Source organism: Malaclemys terrapin, chromosome 4 (genome assembly GCF_027887155.1).
Source record: "Malaclemys terrapin pileata isolate rMalTer1 chromosome 4, rMalTer1.hap1, whole genome shotgun sequence".
NCBI lineage: Eukaryota > Metazoa > Chordata > Testudines > Emydidae > Malaclemys > Malaclemys terrapin.
This window is the reverse complement of record NC_071508.1, coordinates 48,181,326-48,208,023: the sequence shown is the minus strand read 5'-3', so window position 1 is coordinate 48,208,023 and position 26,698 is coordinate 48,181,326. Positions and strand designations below refer to the sequence as shown.

Below are 26,698 nucleotides of genomic sequence, written 5' to 3'. Positions count from 1 at the left end.
TCTGGTTTGGATCTGGTCTACCCCAGGTGGATTAGAGCTACTTTTCTTTCCCTGAACAGTTCAACCAGAGTCAGGGAGCTGGGCAATGGGACTTACATTTATTTGTATAAAGACAACGTCTCACTAACACATGTGCATGCTGGTGACTATCTCACCAGTCCAAAGAGGTACGCCCAAATCCATTTCAGGCCCCTATCACAGGGAACAATTTTATGTTCAGACACAAAACTCACAAGTAACATCAAAGCAATTCCCCTGACCAACACAGACTACTGAGGCATTTTCTTCACAGGCCTCCCACTCTTCACAGAGACTGATTCCCAGGTTGGCTCTCTTGAGAAGCTTTTTCCTAGCTCTATTTCTCTTTGGTCACAGACTGCTCCTACCTCAGCAGACCTGGGTTTTGGTCTCATGTTCCTCATCATCTGATCTTTGCAGCCTTTATCTTGGGAGGGGGGCTAAGCGTGACACACGTGAAGCTGAGCCTTGACTCCCTTAAAGGGCCAGCTCACCCTGTGATACCCTGGATACTCCTGTATTTTTGTGGTAATATACCATTACCAAACCAATCAGCTACATATCACTTGTCTGTTTAAACATTTTTACAGAGATTTTTGTCTGACTGTGATACTCATGACTTACTCACTTGGGCTGTCAAGGCCTTGTCCACAAAACAGGTGGACAGCATGAAAGCTCCTTCATATTACCTCCATGAACATGCCTCAAACCTGACCCGAAGGGACCACTTCTAGAGACGAGAGGTTAATTTAGTCTCCAAGCTTATCCAGTCCTTGGCCTTCTCTGCCGAGACTGCCAATAGGGAGGCAATCGGTGCCAATTGTAACTGGGTGTTTTGTGACGTCTCCACTGAAGAAGTGGACTGAGAGACCACCCAGAATCCATCAGACGGTAACAAACTTTGGCCACTGACAATCTGAGCTGGATATACACCAGCAATCCAGAGGCGAAACACGCTATAATGCATTACTAATCACTTGTTATCCAGACTTACTACACAATTGTACAGCAAGTTTAGGGCTTAAAAGAGATAAAGGACGAAAATACATTACACTGCATGTGAGTGGGAGGGACAGAATACAAAAGATGAACAAAATACGTTACAGGCAGGCGTGTCAGAATTTGATTTTTAGTTTTTTTATGTTGATGGAAAATTTTATTTTTATATTTAACCTTTTTTTGGATTTGTATCTATTTTAATTTAATTTAAGTTTCTGCAGGGTGTCAAATGATCTGGACGAGCCCATTATTATGGGGGGAGGCCACCCCTTTGCTGAATGGCTCCTGCTGGGGGCTGTGCTCCGCTTCCTCTTGCAGCCCTGGCCAGGGGTCTCTGTTCTGCCCCACCAGGACCGCAGCCTCCCCCAGCACCCATCCAGCACCTTGTGCCTGCAGGAATCAGGTGTCAGTGGCCCCCCAGCCATGCCTAAAGGATCCCTGCTGTCAGTGGCCCTGCTGCCTAAGATAACTAATAGGAGAAGCCCAGAAGAGGAGTACATTTTAAGCCCCACTCGTCTCGTTGGAGATAGGAGCCCAAGGCCTGGTCTACACTAGAAGGGGGGCTTGATCTAAGTTACGCAACTTCAGGTACGTGAATAACGTAGCTGAAGTCGACGTACTTAGATCTACTCACCGCGGTGTCTTCACTGCGGTGAGTTGACAGCTGACACTCCCCCGTCAACTCCACCTGCGCCTCTCGCCCTGGTGGAGTACCAGAGTCGATGGGAGAGCGCTCGGCGGTCGATTTATCGTGTCTAGACTAGATGCAATAAATCGACCCCGGCTGGTTTGATCACTGCCCATCGATCCTCCGGGTAATGTAGACAAGCCCTAAGTCTGGGCTGCAGGGAGATGCCTATCTCTGCTTGTGAAACCAGAAATGCTCTTCTGGAGTCAGGTGGCTTCGGCACTTCAGTCCTTTCTTGTGAGAATGAATGAGGTGCCTGCCTCATGCTCCTCACCCCAAATGGCCAGAAGAGGAGGAGGTGGGTCCAGTGATATCATCCAACTTATAGCCAAGTGAATAGAGCATTCACCTGGGATGTAAGAGACCCAGATTCAAGTTTCCTCTCTGCCTGAGGGAGAAAAATGATATGAATAGGAGTCACCTACCTCTCAGGAGAGTGTGCTAACCACTGAGCTATGGGACATTTTAATTGAGTGGGGGGAGGGCTCCCTCAGTCTCTCCTGTTGAAGTTGTTCCACTGAGGACAGATAATGAAAAAGCAAATGGAGCAGGGGGACTAGACCCAAAATCTCCAACCTCCTACCCCAGTGGCCAAACCAACAGCCTACAAAGTGGGCTTTCTTTGGCCCACTTACTCTTTAATCTTCAACAGGCAAGATTACCAGACTATGCCATAGCTCAGTGGTTAGATTGGTGGCTCTCAACTTTTTCTGACTACTGTACCCCTTTCAGGTGTCTGATTTGTCTTGTGTTACCCCCAAGTTTCACCTCATTTAAAAACTACTTGCTTACAAAATCAGACATAAAATATAAAAGTGTCACAACACACTATTACTGAAAAATTGCTTACTAAGTACTTAATTACTCATTTCTACCACATAATTTATACCACATAATAAATAAATAGGATATAAACATTGTACTTACATATCAGTGTACAGTATATAGAGCAGTATAAACAAGTTATTGTCTGTATGAAATTCTAGATGAAATGATTTCACTAGTGCTTTTTACGTAGCCTGTTGTAAAACTAGGCAAATATCTAGATGAGTTGATGTCCCCCTGGAAGACCTCTGCATACCCCCAGGGGTACACATACCCCTGGTTGAGAACCATTGGGTTAGAGCACTCCTGTTCAAATCCTTTCTCCCCTGCTGCCTGAGCTGGGAATTGAACCTCAGTCTATCACATCCCACATGAGTGCTCCACGCACAGGGCTAAAAGTTATAAGACCACTACTTCCACCTCCTCTTTTTCCAGCAGCGAGATTTTAACTGAGACCCAATACAGTACGCAGCCTATGAGCATGCCCATTGGATCAGGTCCCACTGGATCAGGCAAACACCTGTCTTCCCCTGTTTCATGGATTGCTCTGGGGCTTAGTTGGAAGAGGGGGGCCCCAACACATACCATCAGGCAGCAGTGTGCATGCCAGGAGGCAGAAACTTAGGAGCCCAGGGAACGTTTATTGCAAAAACTTTTAGGCGCTGAGTGAGTTTAGGCACCTATAGGGTTTGCCAGCAGCTGAACAGGAGTTTTGTGGATCGCAGTGGAGCCTAAAACTGGGACTTAGGTGCCTAAGGCTGGGGGTACATCTGTACTCACAGCTAGATCGGCACTGCTGCGATCGATGCAGTGGTGTCGATTTAGAGGGTCTGTCTGATGAAGGCCCACTAGGTTGATGGCAGAGCGCTCTCCGGTCGACTCCGGTACTCCAGCTCCCCAAGAAGAGTAAGGTAAGTCATCAGGAGAGCATCTCCCGTCGACACAGCACAGTGTAGACACCGCTGTAAATTGACCTAAGTTACGTGGACTCCAATTACATAACTTACGTAACTGAAGTAGTGTAACTTAGATTGACATACAGCTAGTAAGTAGACCAGCCCCGGGGTTAGGTGCTTAGGCACATTTGCAGCTCTGGGCTTAATAGAATGGGGGGGGAAGATTTTCAAAGGCACAAGTGTATGGCTGCAGCACAATAAACTAAAGCTAAAGTAGTTATATGCTTTTTAGTCACAGGATTTGTCAGAGCTATTAACGGAGCTCCCACAGCTTCACAACAAGGTAAAGTCACATCCACAGTTTCACAAAATTCATGGTTCTGCCAGAGTTTCATCTTGTAAACATTCATGTTCTCTGATTTCCACGTTTAAAGGGGACTTAAACAAGCCAATTAGCTGAAACCATTCCGCCTCCCTTGCTTGCCATTCTCAAACTTAAAGAACAAGACACAATGGTCAGTGAGTGTAACAGAATGGTGGCAGTGATTCGTACTGACAGCAGGAAGGCTCAGTTTCTTGATGAGATGGAGAATCCCTGGCCCCAGGCTAGCAGAGTGCATTGTTACAGAAATAGAAAATTATAGAACAGATGTTATTGCAGTGCTGAATGGGAGATGCTATGCGAAAGAAAAAAATAGTCAACAAGTCAAGGCAAGTAAAGATGTACAAGAGAGAGGGAGCAAATCCTTCTTGTTTTAATAGTAAATAAGCTTTGCAAAACCGTCAGGAAAATTTACTAGCTCAGGCACCAAATGACTCCCTTCATCAGAATGACAGACGATGCTGGAGGAAATATTAATTATATTTTATTTACCCATAAAAAAAAATTGAGTGAGCAGAATTTTGTGAGGCTGCAGTACATTCAAACGCAACTTTATGTATTCAGGAGCTAAGGTACAGCGGTAACCAACATTTCTGGCAAAACATCTTCTCTCCTGCAGGAGCTGATGGAACCAAGATGCTTGGGATGCTATAAGCATCTTGGCTTGTCCAATGGTCCTGATCCTGCAATAGAAGCAGGCAAGCAGAACCTGATGCCCACGGAGTCTCACTGTCATTAATGGGGTTCTGCACAGGTGTAGGGGTGTGCCTGCACGCATCTCATTGCAGGAACACAGGCTAAAGAGCCTGCATTTTGGTCTGAGTCCGAATGTCTGCACAGCAATTTTTAGCCCTGCAGCCTGAGACCTTCGAGACCGAGTCATCGGACCAGGGCCAGCCACAGCCATGCCACAGGTCTTTTAATCCAGCGTAGACATACCCTTAATGAATACATTTGTAAGTAATTTTCACGTGAGCATACAGTTCAGTTGTAAAAATAATCCATGCATGGATTTAGTGCTAGTAAAAGTGTCAGCCTGACAACCTTGTAATGAAGTTCTATCTGTAACTACAGGGGGAGCTTCTCCCCCCTACCCTGCCACCATACCACAACCCTGATCATGTGGCAGGGGAATCTTCCTCTAGTGGTAACAGGGATAGTTCAGTTTCTATAACCCATGGAGTTCTTGGCGTCTATGTTGAGTCTGCCAATTAATGTAGAGTGTGGTCATGGGCTTTTGCGGAGGGAACTGCAATTGACACCCACCAAATACATCTCATTGAAGGGCCACCAAACATCTATCTCAGGGGTCGGCAACATTTGGCACGTGGCTCGTCAGGGTAAGCACCCTGACGGGACGGGCCAGTTTATTTACCTGCTGACACGGCAGGTTCGGCCGATAGCAGCCCCCACTGGCCGCGTTTCGCCATCCTGGGCCAATGGGGGTGGCGGGAAGCCGCGGCCAGCACATCCCTCGCCCGCGCCACTTCTTGCCGCCCCCATTGGCCAAACCTGCCGAGTCAGCAGGTAAATAAACTGGCCCGGCCCACCAGGGTGCTTACCCTGGCAAACCGCGTGCCGAACATTGCCAACCCCTGATCTATCTGATGGGAACAATTTTCGTCCCTACTGAACTGGGCTGGTAGAAAATCAAGAATCTGGATGGGAATCTTGCCACTGACTTCAGTGGAGCTAGGATTTCACCCCTCAACTTAAAACAATATGCTTCATAGCACAAAGGGCCTCAATCAATACTGTAAATGTAGGGACTGTCCTGTGAATTTCAAGTAAGGTGGCAACCTTAGGAAAAGGTTTACCTCTGTCCTGTGCTTGTAATATAACTCCTAGTCTATAATCCAATTCAGGTATGCCTGCACTGTAGCGTTAACTCGGATGATCGGCAGCAGGTCCGAGCACCCAGGTTAGCCTGCCCCAGGGTGAGTAGCCGCACTGCAAAGCCCTACCTGAGTTACTGTGTCCTCACCCATGTGTGCTGCGAGGACTTTTGGGCACACATCCCATGTTTCTTTGTGCTGCAGTAAGACAAGCCGCGCCATGATTCTTTCCTAGTGGCCTCTGGTAGAACTTGTATATCCTTCTGAGCACACACGGGGAACTATGGGAAGGCACTGGAGGACTGGCAGCGCCCATGTGGTTTAGCCTGTATCCTCCCTGCAAACTCAGGTGAGAGGTTTTTGTGTGTGGACAGGAGAGGGATTAGGTGCAATGCCTGAGTTAGCTCTGCAGTGATGACATATACTCAGGCCACGCTACACTACAAAATTTGGGTGACGCAAGTTATGCCAGCACGAAGCCACAGCAATTGATATATTGCTTGTGCACATGCATACTTGGCTTCTTGTGTTGGCGCTGGGCATACTTACCAGGAGAGCTTGGGTCGATGCACAGTCCAGTACATATCCCAGTGTGCAACCATCCATAGCAGTGTCTTTTGGGAAGTTTTAGCAATTCATGATAGAGCAGAAATGAGTCATGCAGAAGTGACTGGAAGCAAGGGCTCAACTTCCTAGCGTGTAATGGTCTTCATCCCAGAATGTCATCTATATTCCATAATTTTTGCATCTTTTGGAAAAATTCCACAAACCCGTGCTGCCCTCCTTGCTGTACACCATCTATGACAGAAGAATGGAGCCTGCACAGATCTGCATTACTGCTATAAGCACTGCAAGCACAGGACCTCCGGTGTTTGCAGAGCCGTAAGAAGAACCAAATAAACCAGGAACATGACAATTCCATGGATGACAGACTGCTGTGGGACACAGCGAGAAACAATTCCAGGTTGTTGGTGGTGTTCACAAAACAGCTGCAGATGATGGAGCGCCTCTTCAGGACCCAAGAAATGAGCACTGATCATGGGATCGCATTGTAATGCAGGCTTGGGATGACGTGCAGTGGCTGTACAACTTTCAGATGTGCAAGGCCACATTCCTGGATCTGTGTGCCAAGCTTGCCAGCCCTCCAGTGCATGGACACCACAATGACACAATGAGAGTTGCACTGACACTGAAGAAGCAAGTGGTGATTGCACAGTAGAAACTTGCACTGCCAGATTGCTACCAGTTAGTGGGAAATCATTTTGGAGTTGGAAAATCCACTGTGGGGGCTGTTGTCATGCAAATATGCAGGCCATTAATCATCTCCTGCTACACAGGACTGTAACTCTCAGCAACATACACGACATAGTGGATGGGTCTGCAACAGTGGGGTTCCCAAACTGTGGTGGAGCAATAGATGGCACGCATATCCCTATTTTGGCACCTGAACACCTTGCCAAAAAGTACATCAAGAGAAAGGACTACTTTTCTATGGTTATGCAAGCACTGGCAGAGCACCAAGGACACTTCACCGACTTCAGTGTTGGCTGGTCAGAGAAGGTGCATGACGTTCGCATCTTTAAGAACATAGGACTGTTCAGAAAGCTACCATCAGGGACTTTCTTTCCTGACCAGCAGATTACTCTTGGCAATGTTGAAATGCCACCAGTGATCCTGGGGGACCCAGCCTAGCCTTTGCTCCCCTGGCTCATGAAGCTGAACACCAGTCACATCGGCAGCACCAAGGGAAGATTCAACTACCGGGTAAGCAAGTAGTGCTGAATGACAGTTGAATGAGCTTTTGGTAGACGGAAGGGATGCTGGCGTTGTTTACTCACAAGACTTGGATCTCAATTATAAAACATCCCAATGGTAATATCTGTCTGCTGTGTTCTGCACAATATCTGTGAAGCAAAGGGGGAAAGATTTCTGCCAGGATGCAGGGTGGAGGTGGAGCAGCTGTCTGCTGAGTTTGAACAGCCAGACACAAGGGCTATTAGAAAAGCTCAATGCAGAGCTATATAGCTCAGGGAGGCTTTGAAAGAGCACTTTAACTGTGAGTCACAGTAATGTGTTGTGCTGTACTGTGCTTTACATGGCCCTGCTGTTTTGGGGGCTGTCACAAATTGTGTGGGGCTTGGTGTAAATCTATGAATATAACACTGACAATGCACCTATTAATTTTGAGGTGCTTTCTGCACATTTATGATTATTACACTGTTTGTCACTGATCCTATGAGTTGTGACACACTGTATAGTAACAAGTCAGTGGGTGCTTGCAGAACTGCTAGGCACTCTGCAGCATATGTTGTGAACTAATAAAGATGAATTATTTTCCAAATAATAGAATTTATTCACGAACAAAACCAGTTCAGAAAAATCCGTGCTATTTAAAAGCAAATATATTAAAATTTTAATATATTAATGGAACAGAACCTAACAAGGGGAAAGAACATTCATGTCCATTTTACCTACACATACAGCAACCATGATTTTCCCAGGTCAGTGTATGAGAAGCATAATCTCCCCCGGAGGGGAGTGGTAGGGGTAGTGCAGTGGCCCCTGATGCCATATGGAATGTTACGGGGAGTGTAGGGAGGTGCTGCAAAGAAGTTCTCCATGGACTGCAAAGGGAGGCGAGCTGATGATTGTTGAACCTGTAGGTCCGTAAGAGTCTGCAGCATCTGTGTTGGCTGGAGGAGAAGCCCCATTATGTCCTAATGCATCTCCCACTCCTTTTCCTGCTGGGACTTTGTCCTCTCTGCTCTTTCCTTTTCTATGCTGTCTGCAATGTTCACCCTCCAGGCCCTTTGCTTACAGTCTGATGCAGCTCTAGCTTGCAGGATCTCATTGAACATGTCATCCCAAGTCGTCTTCTTTCTCCTCCTTATCTGGCTCAGGCATTCCACAGGTGCTGAGGGGGAGCCCCTCAAGGCCGCAACAGCAGAAGCTGCAGATAAACACAGGTGTCATTGTCAGTATGGTCACAATGGAAAGTGAAAGTTAAGATTCAGAACTCCCTTCCCTTGCTCCCCTAAAGTTTTAAACTAGACATGCTTATTGACACTTCTGCTTCGGACTGCTTATGCATGGCACCACTCACGACATCAGTTGTGGTGAGTATAGCCCACCCAGCGGTGAGGGAAATGAGGAAGGAATTGCTAGGTTGCCTGAAACTATGAGTCTGGGGTAATGGTTCTGAATAATGGCACCATTTTCCACAGGCAGTGGTGATTTTAGCTGATATGTCACTCCTCAGGGTAATAAAGGCAGAGAGAGCACAGTTGCTGCTGATGTCCCAAAGCCGCCCAGGCTTGTATGCTGCTAGCCTGTTTACTGCAGTGGTGCTGCTGAAGCTATCACTGACTTGAGTGGGAAAGCGTCCTACCGCTGAGGAAGAAATAAGGCAGCCATCCCTACAAACCTTCAGGAGAGGATTGCAGAGTACCTCCAAGAAAGTTTCATTAATATCTTCCAGGAGGATTCAAGGGACATCCCAGTATACACAAACAAAGTGTTCTGCACGCCCCGCCCCCCCCTTACCTAAGTGTACAGTGGAATGAAAAGCAGATAACGCTACTTCTCTTAGTTGTACCACCATCTTCTCTAGTACAAGTACATTAATGAAAAGTCGAAAGCTGTGACCTAAGTTGGGGGCGCCATCACTCTAATGGGAAATACATTAACACACTTACCTGAGGGTCCTTCCACTGCATCGGGCTTGCCTGTGCTCGACTGACTGGACTGCGGTGGAGTCTCAAACAGGTTGTGGCTCACATCATAGCTGGACCCCCCCCCGGATGCAGGCCCTCCTCCTCCTCCTTTTCCTCCTTCACCTCCTCCTTGTTCTCACTGTTCACACCACCATGGCCGTCTGCGGGGTGGTAGTGGGGTCTTCGCCAAGTATGGCATGCCGCTCTTTGTAAAAGCAGCAGGTCTGTGACTCAGCACTGGCTGCCTGGCCTTCTGATATGCCAGACGCAGTTCCTTTGCTTTCAAGCAGCCCTGCTGCTGGTCCCTGTTGTACCCCTTCTCCTGCATCCCCCGTGCAATCTGCTCATAAATGTCCATGTTTCTACAGCTGCTCCGTATTGTACTTGCACAGACTCTTCTCTCCACAGGCGCAGGAGATCCAGTATCTCCTCTCTACTCCATGTCAGAGCACATGTGGAGTGCGTAGTCAGCATGGTCAGTTAGGCAGCTGCACACAACAAACAAGAGCTGCTAGATGTGCTCGCCAAGCTGGACAATCAGGAAAAGGCATTTAAAAATTGTATAGGGATTTAAAGGAGTGTGTGTGGGGCTTCCGGTATCTATGAGCCCTGAGCAGTGGAGTTCACAATTGTGACCACAGCGGTCAGTGTTGGACATTGTGGGACAGCTGCTTGAAGCCTGTTAGGCTCAACATAAGTAACACAGTGTCTACACTTGCACTGCGTTGACTTTAGTACACCAACCATCGCTTAGTGTCACTTGGGGAGGTAGTTGTGATGGGTTCGGTCACAGAGACCCCCTTGGGACTGTCACCTGATGTGCTGAATTGGCCTCTGAGCCCGTTTCCCCTGCCAGCTTGGGACTCCAGAGCCCTGCATTGTTGAGCCAGACATGCTAGTCAGCTGCAAACAGAGACCCAGGTCTCGTCCATGCCACCAAAGCTGCAGACCTGAACCAAAAACTGCTCAGCAGGTCACCTATCTCCAGCACCCAGACACCCAGTTCCCAATGGGATCCAAACCTCAAATAAATCCGTTTTACTCTGTATAAATTTTATACAGGGTAAACTCATAAATTGTTCACCCTCTATAACACTGATAGATAGATATGCACAACTGTTTGCTCCCCCAGTTATCACTTACTCTGGGTTAATTAATAAACAAACGTGATTTTATTAAGTATAAAATGTAGGATTTAAGTGATTTCAAGTAATAACAGACAGAACAAAGTAAGTTACTAAGCGAAATAAAACAAAACACACAAGTCTAAGCCTAATACATTAAGAAACTGAATACAGGTAAATCTCACCCTTAGAGATGTTCCAATAAGCTTCTTTCACAGAGTAGACTTCTTCCTAGTCTGGGCCCAATCCTTTCCCCTGGTACAGTTCTTGTTAGTTCCAGCTCAGATGGTAACTAGGGGATTTCTCAGGACTGGAAGCCTTTGTTCTGTTCCATCCCCTTTTGTATCTTTGGCACAAGGCGGGAATCCTTTGTCTCTCTCTCTCTCTGGGTTCCCACCCCTCCTTCTAAATGGAAAAGCACCAGGTTTAAGATGGATTCCAGTTCAGGTGACATGATCACAGGTCACTGTAAGACCTCATTACCCACTCGCTGGCACACGTATACAGGAAGGCTTACAAGTAAACAGAGCCATTTACAACCAATTGTTCTAGTTAATGGGAGCCATCAAGATTCCAAGCCACCATTAATGCCCCACACTTTGCATAATTACAATAGGATGACAGAGTAATACTTTATATTTCTAGCTTCAGATATAAGCATGATACATTCATACAAATAGGATGACCACACTCAGTAGATTATAAGCTTTGTAATGATACCTTGCAGGAGACCTTTTGCATAAAACATATTCCAGTTACATTATATTCACGCTTATAAACATATTTTTTATAAAGCATACGGAGTGCAACATCACAGTAGTGTTACTGAGTCGCTGTAATGGTTCACTTACATCAGTGGAGACAAATTTAAGTGTAGACACATGCACAATTAGGTCGACACAAGGCAGTTTACGTCGACCTGACTTTGTTGTGTAGACCATGCCTCAGTCTTGCCCCTACCCCATTGGTTTAAAATATCTAAGCAAGGCATTGGTGTCACGATTGGTGGTGGGAAAGAACTGAAATGCTTATGAAAAGTTACTAACAGCTTTAGCTGGAGTCGGGAATACTGTGAGATGGATTGATTTTGGCTCACCCTGGCTCTGTTTGGCATTCGCAGACAGAGAAGGCACAGGAAACCGCCTTCCAGGAATCTGTAGAGATACTCTGTCCTGCCACTCCACTGGTTGAGAATATCTGGCTGCTGTTTTAGAGAAGAGATGATGTATTGTTTGAAAAGCCTGATGTCCTACTGCTGTAAGAAATCAGACCTGGATGGCTCTCCTTCCACACAGAGAGGAGAAAACAAACCCCTGGCATCTCTATCAGGGCTAGCAGCTCAAGGCTCTCAAAGTTCCCAGCTGCCTTTTAGAATTTGTTTTGTGTTTGCTGGACTGGCCCTCCCTTCGTGACCAGGAAGTTGATAAAAACGTGAGACACTTTCTAAGTTGTGGCTCCAAGTTAATCTATTCTGCAGCCCAGAAGAGTTTCTACAATTTCTGTTCTGGCTGCTGCTCTGATGGAGGAATTGAAACAGCCGCTTGGTTACCCAGGGAAGCTACATGCCTAGCAGAGCATGTTCCTGACTTCAGCCCAGAATTCGGGGCAAGGGTTGGGGCAGCTAGGAATAACTGGGAAAAGCAGGGCTATGTAAGAAAAAGCTTCTTGTTCATCCTGAAGCATAGGTGGCTTTAGCGTGGGTTCCTGGGTTCAATTGCATCCACAGAACATGCAGCGCCCTCAGGTTTGGCCCAGCAGTGGATGGCGTTGCAAACTGGTCCACAGAATCGCAATGCCACGCAGTTTGGCCCAGCCACTCCTCCACCAGGTCAAAATGCTACTCACTCATATTTGTCCCAGTCACCCCTCCGTGATGCCAGCCAAACCTCAGTGCGCTGCAACCTCAGGCACCAGGTTGCAAACCCGCTCGCTCAAATTTGGCTGGCACAGGGGTTCACATTGCCACTTCTGTTTGGTGCCCACTAGTGCAGGGAGTGACTTGCCCACTCTGGCTGGGCTCAGATTGCCGCAGCTGGCATCACTGCACCAGGCCCAAGGCTACCTGCCAGGCCAAGAGCATGGCAGTAGGAGCGGAGCTGAGGATACTGGCTCTCACCAGTAGTGGGGCCGGAGCTCAGAGAGAAGTGGGACTGGGAGCAGCCCCTTGACCACATGCAAGGCAGAGCCCCCATTCCCATGGGGTGAGTAGACACCCCACAGGCCCTTTCTGACCCCCCTATTCCCTTACCACTCCCCCTGCCCCCACTCTCTTAGCATAGTGCCCCCATCGAATCAGGAGACTACATCTGCCCCTGTCCTGAAGAGTCCAGGGATGAGGCAAGACTTGGAGTGGGGTGTTCTATTAAAAGAGTTGTGGGGGAAAGAAAAAGGAGGCCTGAATAGGCAGAAATCCTGGAGAGGTGCAGGTTGTTCAAGGCCTGAAGATGCAGGAGGGAAAAGAACCATGGGGAGGGGCAAGCAGTTCAGTGGAATGAAACACTGCATTGGGGCAGTAAAGATTGAGACCTGGAGAAAAACCAAAAGGAAGAAGTTTGCTATGAAATCAGCACTGTGGGTTTGACGCCTGCTGCATGCACCTGCAGGGCTTCTAGAGCATGTGGTAGGAAGGCTCCCTGCATCAAGGAGTAAGACCAAAGTGAACGCTGAGCAAAGGACTGTGTTTTTCTGCTTACTTTGACCTTTTGCTATCCCAGACAGGGTGGACTCTGATGTTGAGCTGGAGGGCCACACTCCCAACCACCAAAAATGGGCCTGTCTATACCTAGAGAGCAAGGACAAACTCTCTACCAGCAGAGAGTGATTGGAGATCAGTGAGCAGAAACTGAGGCATAAGCTCTCTTAAAGCCATAGAGGTAAGACAAATACCTATAACTCATAACAGAAGGATTTCCATATGCTTGGGCCCAGTTCAGAAGTGAATAGATTGATGTAAGCAAGTGTACAATAAGCAACTACAGCCCTGATCCTACACAAATCCGCTTAATTCTAGCAATGTGAACGTCCCATTGGCTTGAATGGAACTATTTTATGTGCTTACAATTAAGCACATGCATAAGTCTTTGCAGGATAGGCTCTAAGTTGGTGTCTGGAACATGCTGAGAAGCAAAAGAGGGATTGCAGCAACAGAAACTCCCAAAAAGAAGGTGCAAGAAGGTATACAATAACTGGAGTTCATCAAATACTTCAAATGAAAAATGTCAATCAACATTTGGTCTCTTTTTAAAACAGATTTTTTTAATTAAACCTTTCAATTTCTTTAAAAGTTGTCAAACTTTAAAAAACGTGATTTTTTTTAATAATAATAAAAAAAAATCAGTTGCTTGCCCTGCTAAACATTTATGGTTTCATCTGTGTTTTGGGTTGTTGTGCCCCCCACCTGTCAGTGTTTTGATGGGTCAGCATAGTCACAGCGTGGGATTTTCCAAATATATACTTGAGGACTCTTATTTATGAAATGTAAAGGGGAGTCAAATACTTCATTTAAAAAAAAGAATTGTTTAAAAGAATTCTGCAACAAATAGAAATATTGAACAGTTATTAAAGAACAGAACAAAAATGCTTTTTGACTTTGCCAAAAGACCTGCAAATCACTTTCTAACCTTTAAACAGCTCTATTTAAAAATTCCCTATTATTCCACATCTCCTTTCAGCCTCCCATTGGTTGCTTCTCCTGCAACATCCCTCTGCATGCCCCTCACTTCTACTTGTTCAACATTTATTTAAAAACAAATTTACATTCATGCTGACTTAAGGCTAGATTCTGCACCCCACAGAACATCTTACAGTTCACACATCCATTTGCAGGATAGATCTAACCCTTAGTGACCTGTAACTTACACTAACATTCACATCACCTCTGATTTTGATCCCTTGAAGTTGAATAGAGGGTTGGCATCCCAGACAAAGGAAATGCAAAACATCAAGCCAGATTCTGATGTTACCTTGCTCTAAGTCTGCTGATTTCAGTTTTACACGCTACAGATGTGCAAATATTATGGGCTTGATTCTCCACTGCATTGATAACACAAGGTGTATTCATATCTGTGCAAACTGCAACCATTCTGACTGGAGAGTATTTTACAGTTGTGCAAAATGGTTAAATTAATATACATCATACAAAGCAGTGGAGATTTGGTCCCCAAATTTCTTGTATTTTATTTAACAAAGTACAATGTACATGCCTCTTACAAGATATTTGTGTCTTGGTGGTCCTTTTTCTCATACTAGTATTTGGTATTACTACTGGACTCTCCTGCAGTTCTTCTCTGGATTTAGATATGACTGCCCCATCTGAGGAGGAGATTCTATGTATGGGCTTGTCTACACAAGGAAATTTACTGCTATAACAATATATACCACAGTAACTCAGTGTCACCATAGGGAGTTGTATTATTATAATTATACTGGTATAGTTTTGCTGGGAAATATTCCTGTGTAGACAAGGCCTAAGTTTCCCAGCCAAATATATCTGTCTTCCTGCCTCTCTTGGGGTAATAGGCATGTATGACTAGAATGGGAGGATTTGGTCTTTGCTGACTTACAAATAGAAACATGCTTTGTAAAGTTGTTTTCTGCATTCACACCTCATGGTTGATGCTAGTGTATAAACCCTAAGATGAAGGTGAAAGGAAATGGAAGCCCAAGATGTAATTCTTGCACATTTAAAAATGATTGAATCTAAACCCACTAACTACATTGAATGTTCAGTGGAAAGTATTAACATTGATTTTTTTTCCTTTAACACTTAGCAATCTGCCATGTGTGGTGTTATTTTTGTAATCTATATTTAACATTAGTTACAACCTGCAGTATGCTGTTTTCCTTTTCAGTTGTCATAGGCACCCAATCTTGCAAACTGCTCCCGGTGGCTGGCCTTTGTGCCTGCACAGAGCCCCACTGATGTTAACATCTGACTGCAGAGATCATCCACATGGAGCAGCCTGCAGGATCAGGGTGACAACTGACATAGTTTCTTCATGATATGGGCAGTTTAGTAACTATGGGAAATTGCAATTCCACCCCCACGCCCCAACACACATCTGTTACACCTGAAGTTTCACTTTTTGTAGAGGGGGATTTCTTTGCCCCGGTGAAACAAACCCCTGTTATATTGTTAACCTTAAAAATCCATGTATCTTAGCTTGCTTTTTTACTATTTTTCCTAAGATGTAATACATGTTTAAAATAGTGGTCCAGATTCTGATCTTAGGCAAACCAGTGTAAACCTAGAATGTTTTTTAAGGCAGTCTAATTGCATCAGTATAAATAAGATCAGAATCTGGCCCACCAAAGCTGACTTAATTACTCTGTATTAATACTAGTGTGACTGGCTGGAATTTAGCCCAATGGCATTGCACAGGTGATAAGAGCTCCATGTGGCCTAATATCAATTTTTTTCCCTCAAATCTAATACCTTTACTTGTGGAAATTTGAGGACATCTTGTTGTTATTCTAAGACTTACTATTTCAGATAATGCTATAGTAGCATCTTATGCTTGCAGCACAAGGCTCTGGGACTTTAGGGAAACTATCTTCTATCCATTCCTTAAATGGTCTTAGCTTGCACCAAATTGCTGACTTGTTGTCATCCGAGTTGTGAATGCTATTTAGTGCTGTCAGTGAAAGTTGATCTATTAGAAGTCCATGGGCCAAACTCAGAGTGCTAGTGTAAATCTAATGACATATAAATGATACACTTGAGCAGTGGTAATAGGCAATGAGATTTAGACTGGTCTGTACCAATGTGGCATACCAGAGTATCAAAAGGGACTACAGTTTGCATCATCTTGTTTAAATAGCACACTGACTGTATATACCAGTGATACCAGCAAAATTCCAGGGCAAGGCCATGTGCAGCAGTTAGACTAAAGAGGTTGTCTGTAAATGGTAATGTGTTCTGAAGATGCATTATATGCACTTCACATCACCCACTAGTAGTTTTAATTGTAGCTTTCAAAACAAATCACAGATCCTGTGGCACATCAGAGTACAGTGTTTGCACGAGTATTAGACCATAAAAAGGATGTGCACTTCCACTATGTTCTAGGGGTACCAGCCCCATGTCTTTGCCAGCCCCCTGGCACATTCTCACTTGCCTTTGGAAAAATGCCTTCAGGGTTTTGTTACAATGCAATGACTAACTTGGCTATTCTGAAAGTGCTGGTTGTCTTCTGCTGTGCAACAGATCAGAATCAATCCATATTGCAAGAGTGTTGTTCATGCCCTTAGGGTGAGCCTGTTTCAGAACCAGGAGTTCCTGGTAATGTATATATCTGTGTCTGTGTAAACTTTTTGGTGAGGATCAATAAGGGTGTATACATACTATCTAAATGCTGTAGTGATGTGTACACTAGAAATGTCTGAGATCAGGCTAGCAATGGTCCTTCTATCAGAAGTAAATTAACCATACAAAAACAAATGCGTTAATGCCAGAATTCACTCCATTTAGAATATTAAATGTAATGTGCAAATTATTGCTATATCAGGTCTTATAAGAGTTACTCAAAATCACAGGGACAGGATTTGGCTGCATCCTGCATATCATTATGGGAACATAAGTCTGAACTGGGACAAATGTGCTGCAAAAAACAAGTACTGTACTATTCTAACCCAACTACTCTGCAGTGGGCGAGACTGTACGGTACTTTCTCAGTGACTTACAATACTGTTGCCTTTTCTGGACATTATTATTAATTTGTAATTCAGTGGCATGTACAGGTCTCAGCTCAGGATCAGGGCCCCAATGTGGCAAGCCCTTTACATACATATAATAAAGACAGCCCCTGCTCCAAAACCCCTGCAGTTTGCATGGCAAAGAACAGATTACCAAACTTCTGAAAGACAGCAGATTACACATACACAAATTGTCAAGGAAAACTGACTCTTTTTCACTTTGATATTCTTATTTGATTTTGAATCAACACATTAAAACAAACAAAACTGTTGCTTAATGCAAATTGGGGCTTGAAGAGGGCAACTAGTCTAGTACCTTCCTCATGTCCTGTTCCACTGAAACAGGCCTAGAGGAAGAGTCAGTTACCAGTTTATTTGACTTACACTCGAGGATGCTGGAACAATTTGTATAGTGGGGGTGCTGAGAGTCATTGAACTAAACTGTAAATCCTGTATAGGATGGAAAAAAGCCAGGGAATGTGGCAGCACCACGAGCACCTATGCTTCCACCTGCATGTACCTTGCTGTAAGGGATTTCAAATAGCTTGTAAAATGGAAACACTTCAAACCTAAAACCAAATTCCAGCAACAAAATGACGACTTATACTGAGTGTACCACTGGTTAAGTAAGGGACAAGTTTGACTCCCACATCACAGCCACAAACAAAAAGCAGTGGCAGAGTGTGAGCGAAGCAAAGCAGAATACGAAGGAGAAGTAAAGAGAGCCTACATAGTAGGATGAGAGGCTAAATAAAACAGGAACCCCTACGTTGACTTGAAGTGGAAGTTATGCTGTCAGGGTCAGGCCTGGCAAGGGGAGTTCTTGCACCCTCTTCTATATACTACATTAATCTAACTAATTCATTTCAACTGTACCCCCTTAATCCAAGCCTCAGTTATCTCCAGTGAACCAGTATCTCCAAACACTCAGATGCACACACCTGGATCCATTAAGCCAAGTGGCTGCACAGGAGTATAAACCAGGGCAAATTTTAGCCTGCTGACATTAAGAGTCGCACGGGGGGGGTTGATTTGCTTTTGTTGCTTGGTTGGTTTTGTTTTATTGTTTTTCTAAACCCTACTATTGGTTAACATTTCAAATTGTCCAAGGTAGGTGGAAGGAAGGTCATTTTAAACTATATACAATCTTACGTCAAATGGGTTGTTGAAAGAAAGCACAGAGTGGGGTGAGCTGTGGTTTGTTTGGACTAAAGGAATCAAAGAATGGACATCTTTCACACTTATGTTGAAGATACAAAACTGATACAGCAACAGACCAGAGTTTTCAAGGTGAGAGGTGTCCATGCACAGATCATTAGAAATACTTTCCTGGGTAATCTTGATGGGACAAGGATGTCCACTAATGACACAGCTTTCACCAAGATCATTTGGCAATAGACTCAGGGTGGCAGGGCCCTTATGGGTAGTGTCATGCTTAGCACTTCAACCAGCATCACTATCTCCATGGGCCTTAACACAATCAGATGCTGGGACCTCTGGATTTATAATCATGCCAATAATCTTCTTTCTGATCCTGAAAAGCTTCTGAGCAGAGACGGAACCAAGTGACATCACCAATTCCATGGTTTGTCTTGAACAATCCCTAAGATGTGCACCTAAAGCCATTATCCAATCCTAATGTGTCAATGTCCACCCTTACCTTTCTTTACCATCTTTACCATAGCTAATAAAAGTCCAGTGTGGTGAACCAGGACAAATATAGCTTTGTAAAAGCTTGCTGTGACCAGTTTGGCAAGTCAAAAGCAATGCTGAGCAATTTGGCCTCAATACTTGCCACTAACAGACTGGCTAGAAGAAAATCAGAGCAACTTAGCCAAACACTTTCCACAGTCAGGGGAATAAAGCCAAAGTCCAGGAGTGGCAAATTGAGTCCCGTGCTGTGCCTGTTTTCCAGCAACGCAACTAAAGCCTCAGACAGAAGTTGTATCTTCCTGTCTCTTGCTATCCTTTTCTCCGTGTGCATTTGTCTTAAGAAGAGAGAGATTCGGACTAAAAGGAGCTAAGCTACCAGCAAAAAGCAACACTCACCTTCCTCCTCCAACCTGAACATTTTATGCTATTTGTGAAAACTTTGAAGTAGTGGTTTTTCCCGTTAAAAGACAGTACAAATGGGGGGGAGTGGCAGGAACAAGCATTTGTTATAATGAAGACAAACTGATTTTCCCCCCTTTTCTTTAAGTTTCTAACTAATATAACTTATCATATGTCCCTAGTATAGACAAGGCTTGACTTTCTCCCATGATTGAATGATTAGGAAGCCTCTAAGTTTTGACACACAATGGAATTTCGGACAGTTTGTCAATGTCATTCACCTCCAGGTCTAGACACACAGTAAATTCGCATTTCTCTTTTCCTTACCCATTTTTGCATAAATGGCTACATTCCATTTTGTAATGGAAGCAAGCCATCCCAGACACTGCATTTCAAGGCAATTATAGCACTTCCCAGGTGATTAAAGCTCCTTGGCCTTCAGCCTTGAACCTGGGCCACTCACCACAAATACCAATGGAGGTATGCTATAATCATCCAAAAATGCACTGCCTGTTGTATCTTATTGCTTAAAAAGCTCGTTGCATGTTAATTGGGAGCATTGGACCTTTTCTTGTCTACAGTAAGAGTAATACAGCTCATCTTAATCCTAAAAGCAGTTGCACAGCTAAAGCCCCACAGCCGTATCAGTTTTATTCTCATTTACATTAAGCCCACTTTGGACTGAAAGGGGCCTTAATATAAATGAGTATTAGATCTATCAGGAATTGCAATCTGCCCTTTAGGCCAATTAGACCAATTCTTGAATTTTGTGAACTAGTGTAACACAAATCTTGCAATGATTTAACTAAACTAAACCGGCTTTCTAAAGCCAATGTAGTTCGTTTGGTGCAGGTCTGTGTGTGGACACTTACTTTGGAACAGAAGTTTCTATTTTAGCCAAGGAGAGGATTTTTTTTTTCCAGTGACTTCTACGGGCTTTGGATCAGGCCCTGAAAATAGCAAGTAACTCTGCATTCAGATGGCCCTATGTTGCTACTTTTTGACTCTACTATTCCATTCAATATGATCTTAGTCTTACTGAGTTGTTGTCTTAATTCCGCTGAGTAAAACAAAACTAAATCTATTGCAGAATTCTTAAACAGTTGAAGAACTGACATTGTAAGGAAAGATTGCACAAACTAGCAATCTACACAGTGGATATTTCAGTAACTTTGCCAGAGACAAACAAGCAAAAAACCCACTGTTTTTATTCTTAATTTGAAGGCTTGCAAATCCTGTAATGTGTTGCACTGAGGTCTGCTTATAGTAGAAATTTTTGAACAGTTGTAGCAACAACCCTGTGATGCCTCCCAGCCCCTGTGCTGATACGCTGAACCTGGGCCACTCACCTCAGTTTCAAGTTGCCCCAGCCTGGGAGTGTGTCTTGCAGGCACTCTGACAGCTCTACAGCATCCCGAGAACCCCCTTACTCAAAGAGAAGCCTGCGCGAGTAGTTTAACTCAGCTTTATGACTGCTTTGCACCTCCCCAGCAATGCAGAAGAGAGTAGTGGAGGATTAAGGCCTGCATTTTCAGAGCAAATTTTGCTCATTGTACATGCTATTTAATAAACAAAGACTGAAGGGAATACATTTATTTTGATCCCTTGAGATGTTATAAATCAAAATCACGAGTAGGAGGTTTCTTACTCATGATTGTAAGCCTCCAGTATGTGTAGCTCTTCACAGTGCAGGATCTGTCTGGAAAGTGCACTATATTATGATATGGAATTCTATTCTCGATTGATAAGATTGTTAATTAACTCTAGTTCAGGCACAACTGATTTCACAAATAACAGTTTGGGGGAGAGAAACATCAAATTAAAAATAAATGTCTCTTATATTTCAAGACTGAGATAAGGCATATGCAGTAAACAAGTATTTTCAAATAAAACTGAATGACTTAAATGAGTTCAAGAGATAAATACAAGTTAATTATTAAGGGCCCCTCTTGGTACATGATTTTGCAGAGGAATATGCTACAGATCCCTAGGGAGGGGACGACTCACATGCACAAGGTATACTGCAATTCATTGTCATTTACACATCCTCAAACTGCTCCGCACCATGGAGAACAAAGAGTTGTCATATCAGGTGTTGAAAGGAACTGGGCCAAGTCCCAGAGCAACTACTCCCTATTCCCTACTGGCCAAACAGCTGCACAGCAGCACAAGTTATCCTGAGAACTTACTGCAGCTCCCAGTCTGGAAAAACAGCTCCTATACACTACAAAGCTATGACACAGGAATTTGGAGGCATACAGTCAAGTGGCACATACACATAACCACCATTCTCTTCTTTCTTGTCATGCATAGCTCTAGGACTTAGGTGTAAAAGCAGCGCATTGCTGCTGAAGTGGATATGAGAAAGAAGCTTATGGACTGTTGGACTGCTGCATGTAATCAATGAGCCGGTATATTTTCTGCCAATTGTAACATAGCAGTATGTACCTAGCTAAGGTATTTCTAATAGATCTATTGAGGCCACCAGTTGTATTTACTTGTATCAGTGGCTGTACTGGTGCTTTGCCAACATACACATTGTCTACAGGCAATTTCTGCCTGTGTACAAGATGCAGCTACTTGGATCTGTGTACTGAACTTCAAAATATCACCTGCACTGCCCCTTCCTGCCCGTGCTAGAGTTTTGTATGGAAGGATGGGCGTGACAAGAAGTCAACAGGGAGGAAGGTTGCTCTTGTAGCTGAGGCATTGGACTCTGATTCAGGTGTAGAATTCCTGACTCCACACAGACTTTTTTATGGGACCTCATGCAAATCACCCCTCTCTTCGCTTCAGACCTCATTTGTAAAAATGGGGATAAACATACTTCCTGTGTCTGTTCAGTCTGTGTAGATTGTAAATTCTTTAGGCCCAGGCTCTCCCTTAATATGTGCCCATACAGTGCCTTGTACAATGGGATACAGCTCTCTCGAAGGGCCTTTAGATGCTACTTAAAACACATGTAAATAGTCACAGCAACATCCCTGCAGGAGCACATGATACATGGAGGATAGCATGCAGGGGTGGTACAAATCCTCCGCAGGCGTCTTCCATGGCTAGCGCTTAACCCTCCTTTTGTCAAGCAACCGAGCTCTGGCATTTTGCAAAGTTAAGAAACATGAAGACTGGCTTGCTTTTATCTCTTTGTATTTTTTTTAAATTCTATCCAACAAAATAGCCCTTGTCTTATGGAAATATAAGGGATTGGGCTCAAAGAAAGTAGAATAAAGTACACCAGTGACATTTTAGCAAAGGATATGGCTTTATTTTAGTTAGATGGAGAATATATATATACACATTCATGGATATACTGTTTATATATATATATATATATATATATATATATATATATATAATTTTAGACTAACAGTATATCCATGAATGTGTGTGGCCCCTGTTTAAAGGCTAATAAACTTTCTTGCTTCACCCAAATGACATCTAGCTTGCAGAACACATTGTAACAAAGGAATGAACACTCTTTAAAAGTTCAGACCCTAAATTACCGGCAGTAATGCTATATTCAGCCTGGACAGTGGATATCAGTACTGAAAAAGATTACTCCTATTTCATTTTAGCAAAACAAAGTTGCACACTTGGGATTCTAATGCTTGACTTTGCTTGTATATTTAGACTTATTAAAATGAGTGGCACTCATCAGGTGCATATGTGCTTGTAGCATCAGGGTTGTGGATTCTAATCTGGTCCCCAAGTAAGTCAATGGCAAAATGCCCACTGATTGCAATTGGAGCATAATCAGACCCCTGAGGCATAAGTGGAAGTGACTCTAACTTTAAAGCTTTTTATCCCAGTGTTCTGATGATACAAATATATTTAAAAGAGCTGCACTCTATGCTCGTCTCTGCGTTCATATTGGGACATCAGAAAACAAGTGTAGGAAAAGTTAATTTTTTTATTCAAATATTATAACAATGGACAAAATTCTGCCTTAAGTGATGTATGCACAGTTCCTGCTTTAGTCTATGAGACCTCTGTGGGTATTAGAGATCTGAATGTAACCGTTAATGTATGATTCATGCAAGAAATATTTTCTCAAATTGTTTGATCTGAATGCAGAGCTCACACCAACAAATGCTGTCCCGCTAAACATGGCTATCATGAAACAAAGAGATGGTATTGCTCACACACTTCTTTGAAATCTATCATTTATTAATCTAACACATGCAAAGGGCCTAGATCCTCAGCTGCTGTCAATCGGAATCGCTCTACTGAAATCAATGTAAGGAATTTAATGTAGTAATAATCGTGTAATGCCAGAGACCTAAAATATTGAGTTGTTCTTCTTTCCCAAATGCAGTGTAAGAATTACCCCTGCACAGAAAGAGAGACATATATATTCTAAGATAACCATATGAAAAAATCAGAGTTTTAATAACTGTTTAACTGTAAACAAGCCAACAAACTGGCTACACACAGTCACTGTTTTGTTCCACTCTCTGCTTTGTGCCACCAAAAACCTTTCCAAACAAACCACCTCACAGACCTGCAACTGTACAAAAGTCCCCAGCTTCCCAGGACTTCATTGCCTACATCAGGGGTCTCAAACTCCCGGCCCACAGGCCATCTGCGGCCCATGAGCCTCCCCAATGTGGCCTGCGGGGCTCCAGCAGTTTTGGGGCCAGGTCTCTCCCTTGGCCCCACCTGCCGCCCCTGGGTGCTCCCCCCTCAGGGGCCCTGGCAGTGCAGCGGAGCTGAGCAGCATCTGCCTGCTCGCTCCAGTGGCTGCCGGCCCCTCCCTGTTGCCCAGGGGTGGGCCGGGGCTGTGCCTAGCGCTGCCCCTGCCCAGAGCACCCCTGCGGCCATTGGGACGCTGCGGAGGTGGTGCCTGGGGGCAGAGGCGCATGGAGGCCCCCCAACCTGCCCCGCCTTGGAGCCCCAGGTAAGCACTGCACCCCCCGACCCTCTCCCAGAGCCTGCACCCCCACCCCACATACCCCCTCCTACCCCCAAACTCCCTCCCAGAGCCTGCACCCCATCCCCACACCCCCAGCCCCCAAACTCCCTCCCAGAGCCTGCACCCCAGCCCCACACACCCCAGCCCCCAAACTCCATCCCAGAGCCTGCACTCGACCCCCTCCTCCACCCAAACTCCCTCCCAGAGCCCAACCTCTCACCCCTTCTGCACCCAAACTCCCTCCGAGAGGCTGCACCCCAATCCCCTACCCCAGACCTCCTCCCCCACCCCAACTCCGTCCTAGAGCCTTAGGCAGGTGTGGGGCAGAGTTTTTGGGGGGCGGTTTCTGGGCAGCATGAGTGACATTGGCCCGCTGGGAGGATTTGAGGACTGGCACTGGCCCTAAGGTAAATTGAGTTTGAGACCCCTGACCTACATTAACTATCCTGCTCTCAGCACTGCCATCTAATAGAAAGTGATAGTCTACCATGGCGTTGGCTGTCACACCGACTCGAAAGGCAGCATTATTCCAGGAGAGCATCGCAAAGCTGTTGCTATTGTTAATATTTTACTGCAGTGAGTAGTTATCAGGTTAACCACCCAGTACGCGATTCGAAACCAATTTCCCCCAAACCCTGGGTCCTGCCAGCTGCATTTTGTTCAACCAGCAAGATCCGTTAAACAACTAGATTAGCCTGGGTTTGTTTTGTATTTTTAACGCATTACTTTTGATTTTCTATTGAAAATATTCCACCCACCCACCCTCTGCACATCGCAACAATACCCCAGCTCCTGCTCGCAGCTGGAAAGGACGGAGGAGGGAAGGGAGATCGGACCCCCCCTAGGTATTCGTGCCTAGGGGATGTAAACAGAGATGGAGAAAATGGGTCTTATCGATCACTCGGAATCTATACGGCCGCCTTTAATGCTGCTTGCAGATTTACAGCCAGATGCACGGAAATCGGAGCAACTCCCCTGCATCCCCGGCTTTCTCTCCCCCCCCCCAACACCAACGGGGTTCATTTATTTAGCGGCTGTTCACGCTCCAAGATGAAGCAAACGCACCCCCACTCCAGGTTCCGAGCCCTCCCTCGAGCTGAGGCTGCTGGTGCATCGCTCCCCGTGCAGCAGCAGGAGCAGCCAGCAGGGCGAGATGGAGCTGGGACGCGGCGGGGGGAAAGGCATGCAGGGGAGCTGAGCGGCCAACACACACACACACAGCCACACACACACACACCGGACGAACGCGCACGAACCGAACCAACCCGTGCAGCACGATCCTGCCCCTTGCTCTAACCATCGAGCGCAAGCTGGTCCCGTCGCTCCTGAGAGCCGCCACCGCCGCGCTGCACAACCAGCCTCCTCTTGCCTTCCCCCCTCGCCCCACGCCTCCTTTCCCCAGCCTTTCTCCGGGGCTCCCGCAGCGCTGCTATGCACGCTGCCCCCCGGCCCCCTCCTGCCGCCCCCCACCTGGCTCCATCCCTCCCGCCCGCCCAGGTACGCACAAAGAGTCCCCCTCACTCACTCACTCGCGCTGCAGGAGAGCGCAGCCCAGCAGGGAGAGGAAGGCGACGTGAGGGCATGTGTGTGTCCTGCACACCGCACAGCCCCCTCCTCCCGTCCGCCCCGGCTCCATGCAGGCGGCGAAGCCCCCCACCCTGCCGCGCGCGGCCAGTCCCCCTAACACGGCGGAGCTCCACCCCTCATTGCAACCCCCGAGCCTGCACAGCCCCCAAACGCTGACTCGTCCCCACCCCCCCGGAAACTGCAAATCCCCCCCCCCCCGACCCCATCCCCACAATGCAAAACTTCCTCAGTCCCTTAGGCGCTTCAAGGCACCCACGCACCCACCCTCCACATTTTAAAGCCCCACTGTATAGCCCCACCCCACTACAAAGTACAAAGCATCCCCCGCCACAGGATAAGGCTCCATAACCCCACTACGTGCTTAAAAGAACCCCCAGCCTCAACACAGTCAAAAGCCCCTTCAACGCTATTGCCCATTGGGAAGCCTCCCTACACACTGCAGCCCCTCTACCTACTGCAAAGCACCCCAATGCTGACTCTGCAGAGCTCCACCCGATCCCACTCCCCAGTGCGCCCCAAGCCCCTCGACAGCCTGCAAAGCTCTCCAACCCACCCTGCATGCTGCAAAGCTACCTTCCCCTATGGAAGGCAACGGCAGCTCAGCCAGGGGCCCTGGGGGTTAGCTAGCCAGAGCACCCGCTAAAGGGAAGTTTCCCCCCTCCCTTGTTTGAGGTGGTTTCGCAGCAGGTGATGAATATGGGGTGGTGGCCCCCCCCAGAGCAGGTTTGTGGTGCAGGAATCACTCCCCCTGTCTATGCAGATGCCCCTGGGAAGAGCTGCAAGGCTGGCGGCAGCAGCAACAACAGCCGCCCACCACCCCCATTAAAGCTGTTCTCCCCCATCTCTCTAGCTCTCTTTCTTTTCAGCTCACCGCCTTGATTGACAGGGAGCCTTTCAAAGGCCGCCCACACACGTTTTCCCTGAATCGGAGAGGGAGATGGCGAAGGAGAAAGCATGAATGAAATATTCAGGCT

The 26,698-nt window shown here is 45.9% G+C and overlaps 1 protein-coding gene across 1 annotated transcript in view; it reads right to left on the bottom strand.

Moving 5' to 3' along the window:
• Positions 1 to 25,749, bottom strand: part of IGSF22 (immunoglobulin superfamily member 22) — a 198,022-nt gene extending 172,273 nt beyond the window's left edge. The window contains exon 1 of the mRNA XM_054025882.1: positions 25,667 to 25,749. The gene's annotated coding sequence lies outside the window, so the exon portion shown is untranslated. The remainder of the gene's footprint in view (positions 1 to 25,666) is intronic.
• Between the last annotated feature and the right edge of the window lie 949 nt (positions 25,750 to 26,698).